Source organism: Mercenaria mercenaria, chromosome 3 (assembly GCF_021730395.1).
Source record: "Mercenaria mercenaria strain notata chromosome 3, MADL_Memer_1, whole genome shotgun sequence".
Lineage (NCBI taxonomy): Eukaryota > Metazoa > Mollusca > Bivalvia > Venerida > Veneridae > Mercenaria > Mercenaria mercenaria.
Genome location: NC_069363.1, coordinates 2,301,537 through 2,309,355, shown reverse-complemented (window position 1 = coordinate 2,309,355; position 7,819 = coordinate 2,301,537). Strand labels below are relative to the sequence as shown.

General features: G+C 34.1%; 1 long non-coding RNA gene across 1 annotated transcript; it reads left to right on the top strand.

The window, feature by feature from the left end:
- The first annotated feature begins 203 nt into the window (after positions 1–203).
- Positions 204–3,268, top strand: LOC128555462 (uncharacterized). Its single transcript, XR_008370071.1, has 3 exons — positions 204–1,007; positions 1,306–1,425; positions 2,529–3,268. It is a non-coding gene; the product is annotated as an uncharacterized LOC128555462 (long non-coding RNA).
- Positions 3,269–7,819: the final 4,551 nt, after the last annotated feature.

Genomic DNA, 7,819 nt, shown 5'->3' with positions numbered 1-7,819 from the left:
AGGTCAAAGAGTTCTCAAACTAACATCCGGAAACAGCTTAACTGTTCCAGCTCACTGTGACCTTGACCTTTGACCTACTGAACTAAAAATCTATAGGAGTTATCTGCTAGCTATGTTCAACCTTCCCATTCACTTTCCTGATCCTAGGCTCAAGAGTATTAGAGTTATCATCTAGAAACTGTTTAACTGTTCCAGGTCGCTGTGATTTTGACCTTTGACCTACTGGCCTCCAAGTCAATATGGGTCACTGCTGGTCATGACCAACCTACATATAAAGTTTCATGATCTTAGGCCCAAGCATTCTTGTGTTATCATCCGGAAACCAATTGGTCAACATACCAAATGACCGACAGACTGACCAACATCTGCAAAACAGTATACCCAGGCTCCGTCTTCAAAGGGTTTCATTAAAATCAGAATAAGTCTATGCTGACTCTAGCTGGACAAAAATAATATTCAGAATGGTATACAGAAAATTTGAATTTTCGTTCTTTTGTGAGACAGAATATTTATTGCTTATTATAGCTTTGCATTATATTCAATGAAAGACAGAAAAGGTGGAAAATAGGTGGCAACTAGTGGAAATTGGCTGTTCTAGCTGAATCTGAAAAGATCATTTTTAAATGTGTCTGCAGTGTATTATTTCTGCATGAGAGAAAGTTGGTTAAAGATAAGATTAATGATAGATCAAGTTACAAGCTCCCACACAAATGTATAGAAACAACCCCAGGTGGAATTTGGGTCAGTTAAGATTTATATATGCAGGCAAACATCAGGTCAGATGCAAAGAAATAGTTCTTGCCTATTCTCTTCATTAATTGAAAAAAAAGAAGTGTTTATAAAAAGGATGTTTTTACAATAGCTTTTCAACTTAAGTATTTGACACCTTCTTTAGCTGACCAAGAAAGTGTATGTGTGGAATCAATTTATCTGTGTAGTAATACCAAAGTTTGAAATCTGGCATTTGATGAGTCAGCCTGGGAGAAACTGGAAACACATTGTGAGAGGTAACAATATCATACTGTTTATTTTTTTTTAATTATTACTGTCTTTAACATTGTCTTAATTACTCTAAACAAATACTTGAATTTGAAACAACATTTACCAAACTGCTTTGAATTAAAGTAAAAAAATCTCCTTCTATGTCTTCGGAAGTTTGGCAGATGGATAAATCCCAGATATATTTTCTGGAATATAGCTCAATCATGTTTATAACACTGTTTGTAAAATTGTATCATTTTGTAATTATTTACATTATTGATTAGCACTTAGGATACAATATGTACTTTAAACTGTTCATACCAGGTACCTTCTGTGAAAAAAGTGCAACTTTGTGACATGATATTTCTGCCTGACTGTATATACCTGAGCAGCACACAGCTTATTACTGCATAAAAGAAACATATCAAGATAATTTTGAATCAGGTAAATATTATGTTTTTATAAAAGCTAATGTTTAAATAACCCTTATTTTTTAAAGAAATACACCAATTAATAGAAATTCCTGGCATATTATATGATAAATATTAATTATAAATGTGATGAAAAACCCAAGTGCTATTACTACCTTTTGCCAAAGGCGGAGTGATATTATTTTTGGCGTTGTCCTTTCTTTTTTATCTGTCCGTCGGATTAACTGAAAATGCTTGTAATTGGAATAATATTTTTATAGCTTTGTCTATAGAATCACTAAACCTCATGTAATTATTATAAGCTCATTAACACTGCTTAACACTGCTCAGTTATTTACCTAATAAAAGAAGAATTTCCCCTTGATTTGGTTAAAAATAGGGATTTTTCCTGCATCTATTGATGGATCTTCATGAAACTTTACAAAAATGTAGATCACTACAGGGCATGTGCATGTGCAATTTCCATCAGGATCACTTCAGTAACCAAAGTTATTGCCCTTTAATTGTTTTTCAATCCATAAATTCCTACATAACAAATAATCCATTGATAAATATTCATGAAATTTGACACAAGAGTAAATCACCTTAGAGCAATTGTGCTTCCACATCTTTCATCAATTCTCAAGTTCTTGTTATTGATTCAAGATGCATATATTTCCACAAAACAATGTACTAACCGTTTGAGTGAATAGAATTTTTTCTACAATGTAGATTTTGATGAAACTTCTCATAATAAAGATGTTGCATATTACTGTGAAATCATTTTTATTTGCGTAGAACGAATTTTCGTGTATTTCGCGCTAGAACCAATGGGTGAATTTAAGACCGCGCTGTTATTTATTTATTCATTTATAAATTGAAAATGTGCGAATTAAAGCCCGCGCGAAACAGTCCTTTTTACGTTTGCTTGAAATTTGATGCCAGCAAATTTAAATGATTTCACAGTTTTTGGCATAAATTAAGTTTGTAGAGTTCTTTGTTATGTCAGTGAGTTACAGTTTAGTCTTTCGATTTCGTATATTTTCTAGAGGAAATTTACAATTTTCTGCAAAATTATTCAGAATGTTAGAAAAATATATCTATTAATAGATGACATTGTATGGTTTGCTGTTACAGATTGTGTGCTGGAAAAATGGCCTTACATCCAAAGGAGTGAAATTTGGAGAGTCATTCGCCATCTACTTAAGCCATCCTGGAATATGAAAAAATAAGTCTGCATTGACAACATCCTGATCCTCGTGTTCAGATCTTTTGTGATTTCTTGTGAAGGGTCTTTGATTTTTCATAAAAATAAAAAATATATTAATATAATTTGATTTTTGCTTACTACTGAGTTTTTTCAGATTCAGCAGGTGCAGCCGATTTCCACTAGTTGCGACGTATTTTCCTTATATTGCCAGCTATTTGGTGGCATTTAGTGGAAAATAGGACTACCACCATAGTGGCGTTTTGGTGAAATTTTGTCTGCTTACTGCCACCTGTTAGGTGGCGATAGGTGGAAGTAAGTGGCGTTTAGTGGAAAATATTTTTACACCATAATGGTGGCATTTTAGTGGTAATTTGTCTAAATACTCCACTTACTGCCACCACGAAGGTGGCTATTGGTGGAATTAAGTGGCAAACAAATTTACCACCATAATGGTGGCATATTGGTGTAAAACTGTCTAAATACTCCACTTATTGCCACCTAAAGGTGTACACAAGTGTAAAGAGGTGGAATTTAGTGTAAAACGGGTTTGCCACTGTCCTGTTCATTTTTTCACCATTTTGGTGTCATTTTAGGTGGCATTTTGGTGGAAAATTGTCTAAATACTCCACCATTGAAAAGGGTGGCATTATAGTGGCAAATCTAGGGACGGGTAATTTTGCGCGGTAACTTACACGTAACGTCATGACATCAATGATGTCATTTTAAGGCAACATTGTTTTGAAGCGTTTCTGCGGCAATTTATTCATTATTTCTGCATTATTAAACCACAAAGCATCATATCGAAGACAGGTTCATGATTTGTTTTCAGAAGAATGAATATACAAACACATTTAGTTTGTCGTAAACGTTGTCGTAAATCGTCATGTTAGCTTCCGGTTGGACATGCGCACATACAAATATGAAGGTAACCTACCTCCTTAACATGTAATAACACTTCTTGACTAGTCTATCATCGGGAAGGTTAAGGATTTTGCACCAATATCTAATAACCTGTTTAGCTGCCAAAATATACATAAGGTGCCGACCGCATTCTCCGAGAACAGCAGTATTTGTGGTTTGTTTATTCACACATATATATCGTTTACATGCATAGTCGTGGACGCTTTCAGTAGTTGATTGCTCTTGTACTCCCCATATCTCAGAGCAGTATAACAATATAGGTACAATTTTTGTATCGAAAATATTAAAATATGCACTTCCAGGCAGCTGACCATAATTATACATTTTTGATAATATTGTAACTAAAACACGCTTAGCATTCATTGCTTGATCACTAGTCATTCCGGAGAAAGTGATTGATTTGTAAATGTCGTTCCTACATAGGTAAAATTGTTTACAACCTCAAGGGCATGACCGTCAAACGTCCATTTTTCGTGCCTTGATAAGCGACCACCATGTTTGAAAACCATTATTTTTGTTTTTTCAATGTTTACTTTTACCAACATATTATCACAAAATGTTTTGAGTAGATCCAAGTGACGCTGTAAGTCAACTACCGTATCAACGCTTAGTGCCAAGTTGTCTGCGAATAGTAGACACGCGATCTCAGTAACATCAGGAAATAATTGTATATCCCGGGCACCTGTTTGCTCATACATTTTAACAAGTTCATTTATAAAGATTATGAAGAGTATGGGTGACGCTAAACAGCCTTGTTTTAGGCCCACTGGGCAACTGAAGGTGTCTGTTAAACCGTTTGAGGTTCTCACACAAGCTTGTACAGATTTATACATCGCGGTCATGGATTTTAAAAGATTACCACATAATCCGTTGTTGACACATATAGCCCATAGTTTGTCTCTGTGGATCATATCAAAACATTTCATGAAGTCTATATAGGCAACATATAATTTACCATGATAAGTGAAAAAATATTCAGAAAATGTTTGTTATACCTTTACTCTTAAAGTAAAGGAGCTAAAGTTTAAATGTTACCACATTTGATTTTGACTACGTTCAGAAAGGATTTGACGTGATTTGACTGGTTTCTTCTAGCAAAAAAAAAAACGCAACTTGGAAAGGTTTTTCTAATCGAAATGTAAGTTCACAATGAAAAGGCCCAGATTTGCCCATGTGACTATGAATGACAGGGGAAAACATAACTAATCCCATCTCCAACTCAGATGTTCGGTACTTTCCAGTTTCGCCCCTAACATTTTTAAAACATTTTGATGTTACTGTCAGTACTGGTTATGTTAGATTAAAATTTGCAAATTAAAAATAAAATGTAAAATAATAAAATACTGAATATTGAAGGTACAGTGAGCATGTAAAATGTCTAATATATTAACAAACCAGTTGGGGGGTAATTAGTCCAAATGCAAATATACCTTCATTTCATTCAGTTGATATCTTAGTGGAGGATTGTCAGGGAGGTAACTGGTCGCTGTTGGACTAGGGCGTACTGGCACAACAAAAAGTGAAATTTAGGGTATCAAGAATTATGATACTTTGAAACTTATACTCACAGACTTATGTTATGGAAAACACATGAGAATTAGTTATTTTTACTAATTTTTACACTGAAAATTGATTAGTGCTTGTAACTCAATGTAAATTGTCTTAATTATAGATATCAATTTTTAAAACAAAAGTTAAATTGCATATTCCTCCAGGGTTTAAAACAGTAAAGACATAATAAAAGTTTCTATTGCCTTGACACCCCGGGTTTGATTTCTGACTTGGCATTTTTATTCCTTGATTTGGCATTTATAAGATATTTTTAGAATGAAAATTAATATCTGATGTTCGAAATTTTGACCAAACTTAAACATTTAAAGAAAGGTCATTTTCAGCAAATATCTGGAGGCAGTCCCTTTTAGCTGTCATAAGTACAAATTCACCATGGTGATACTTACCAAGAAGGTAGGAAAGTTTTTATTGCTGAGGTAGTCCAGGTCCGATTCCTTACTCAGACATATTTTTTCTTGATTTTGCATTTTTAAGATAGTTTAGAAACAAAAAGTCATGTCATTGTGTTCATGATGTGAGTCACAGTGACCAAACTTCAGTTTTAAAGAACTTTAGTTCACTTTTAGTCATTCTTTTTTAAACATAAAGAAAATTTACAATTGAAGGGAGGTAACTCAGTTTTAAAAAAGACACTAAAATCTCTTTGCTTCGTTCTGTTGTTGTATATGTGTATTAATATGGTATTTTATATTAGTATCTTTCTAAACATTTTGAAAAATGTCTCTTTATAGTGTGATTGAAAAAAGTAAAGCAGAATGCCTAGAGACCAGTAACTTCAGAATGAAGAGATGAAAGGCCTTTTTTTCTAAAGGGGTGAATGAGTGAATTATAGGGTTGTCTTGGATTTTTTCAGGTAGATCATGATACAGGGTGCCTATGTAACCATAAGAGGTTTAAATCCATTGGAATGCAGCATGTATCAAACAGCATTTGATCAAGAACACTTCTTTTTGAGCCCCTCTTGATGTAGTTAGTTTTCAGGCCCCTTTCCACATACATGTACTACAAACCCCTTCGTGTTCTCTACTGCAATTAAAGAAGTCTTTTATAGCTACATGTACTTGAATGATTTTACCATTGTCATATAACCCCACACTTACTGAGGGCAGTTTTTAAAATTAATTTATAAACAATGTAGTGTCACAAAGTGCTTATATCAGTATTTTTACACTAAAGTGCTGTCCAGCTGAATTATTAGAAGATTTTTATTAATTTGTCAGGGCCCCAGATAAGATGCAATTAGCACATTGTAGACGCATATCAGATAATTTTCAAGTGTTTACATAGTTTTTACGTATATGAATTAGCAGAAAACAAACGACTTTCTGCATAAAAACTACTAATTCGTCTGAATGCTTTAATGTTTCAGTCCAGCTAATATTCCCATTGTCGATTAGTCTTTGCATTAACAGTAGTATTTTTTAAAAGTTGGGTTGGTTGAAATTATCAACTTCTGGTGCAGTGAAAACAACAAAATGTCACCTTTAAAGAAATTAAAAAGTGAACTAACACTATGCATATTATAAACCAACAGAAAGTGATCCCCAAAGATTTTTTGAAATTAGGGGATTGAGTAATTAGTGTATCAGTAACAGTACAGGCTTTAGTCAAGTGGGAACCTCAAGGCGTCTCAAAAATTCCAGTTCCTAGACCAGGATTCGAATCCCAGACCTCTGGATTAGCAGTCAAACGTGTTACCACTAGACCACCGACCCACCTCTATAGTATTCCAAATCTCAGTTTAATTTTTTTGATTGTGTTCAAGATATTTGACTTTTATCAAAAACTTGAACCAAATTAAATAAAAAAGGGGCATAACTCTGAAAATATTGCTGAGAGAGTAATGCCCTGTGTCATACGTATGCACACTGTCTTCATAAACAAGTATTCCAAGTCTCAGTTGAACATCTTTGATAGTATTCAAGATATTTGACATTATAAAAAATTTTAACCAACGCCGATGCCGGGATGAGTAGTATAGCTCTCCATATTCTCCAAATAGTCGAGCTAAAGATGTGTTTCCTTCATCTGCCTCTAGTAACCTTCAGAAGTCCACTGTAGATAGCAAAAACATGACTGCTGAATAAAATTTAAAAAAACATATACACAGTACATATGTAACAGAATTGATTTCTGGGTTTTCTCATTAACAGAAATTCCCAGGAGTAAAATTACTTCTAGTCAATTCCAGATTTTACCATTTTTCTCGTTCACAAAATTATGATGAGTAAATACTTATTTGCCTCAATATTATCTGGAGCCCTCGAAGGTACCTTAAGTCCTAAGATGATCGTAAAGGGTTCATAAGATATTTGTAGCAGATATTTCTTCTATCTCGAAAGCCTCGTTATTTACGACACTTCGTAAATGTCCTCGTAAGTTGTGACTGAAATATCCACCCCTTAGCGTTCTCATAATTTATAAAAACTTACATTTTTCGACCTATCAGAAGACAAATCTGTTTTTTTCTTATTGTATCATGCTGAAACTAGCGAAAATATATTTATTAGCTCACCTGTCACGAAGTGACAAGGTGAGCTATTGTGACCGCTTGATGTCCGTCGTGCATCGTCCATCAACAATTTGTAAAAATATCCTCTTCTTGAAAACCACTGGGCAGAATTTCACCAAACTTCACAGGAATGATCCTTGGGTGGCCCCCTTTCAAAATTGTTCAAAGAATTGAATTCCATGCAGAACTCTGGTTGCCATGGCAACCGAAAGA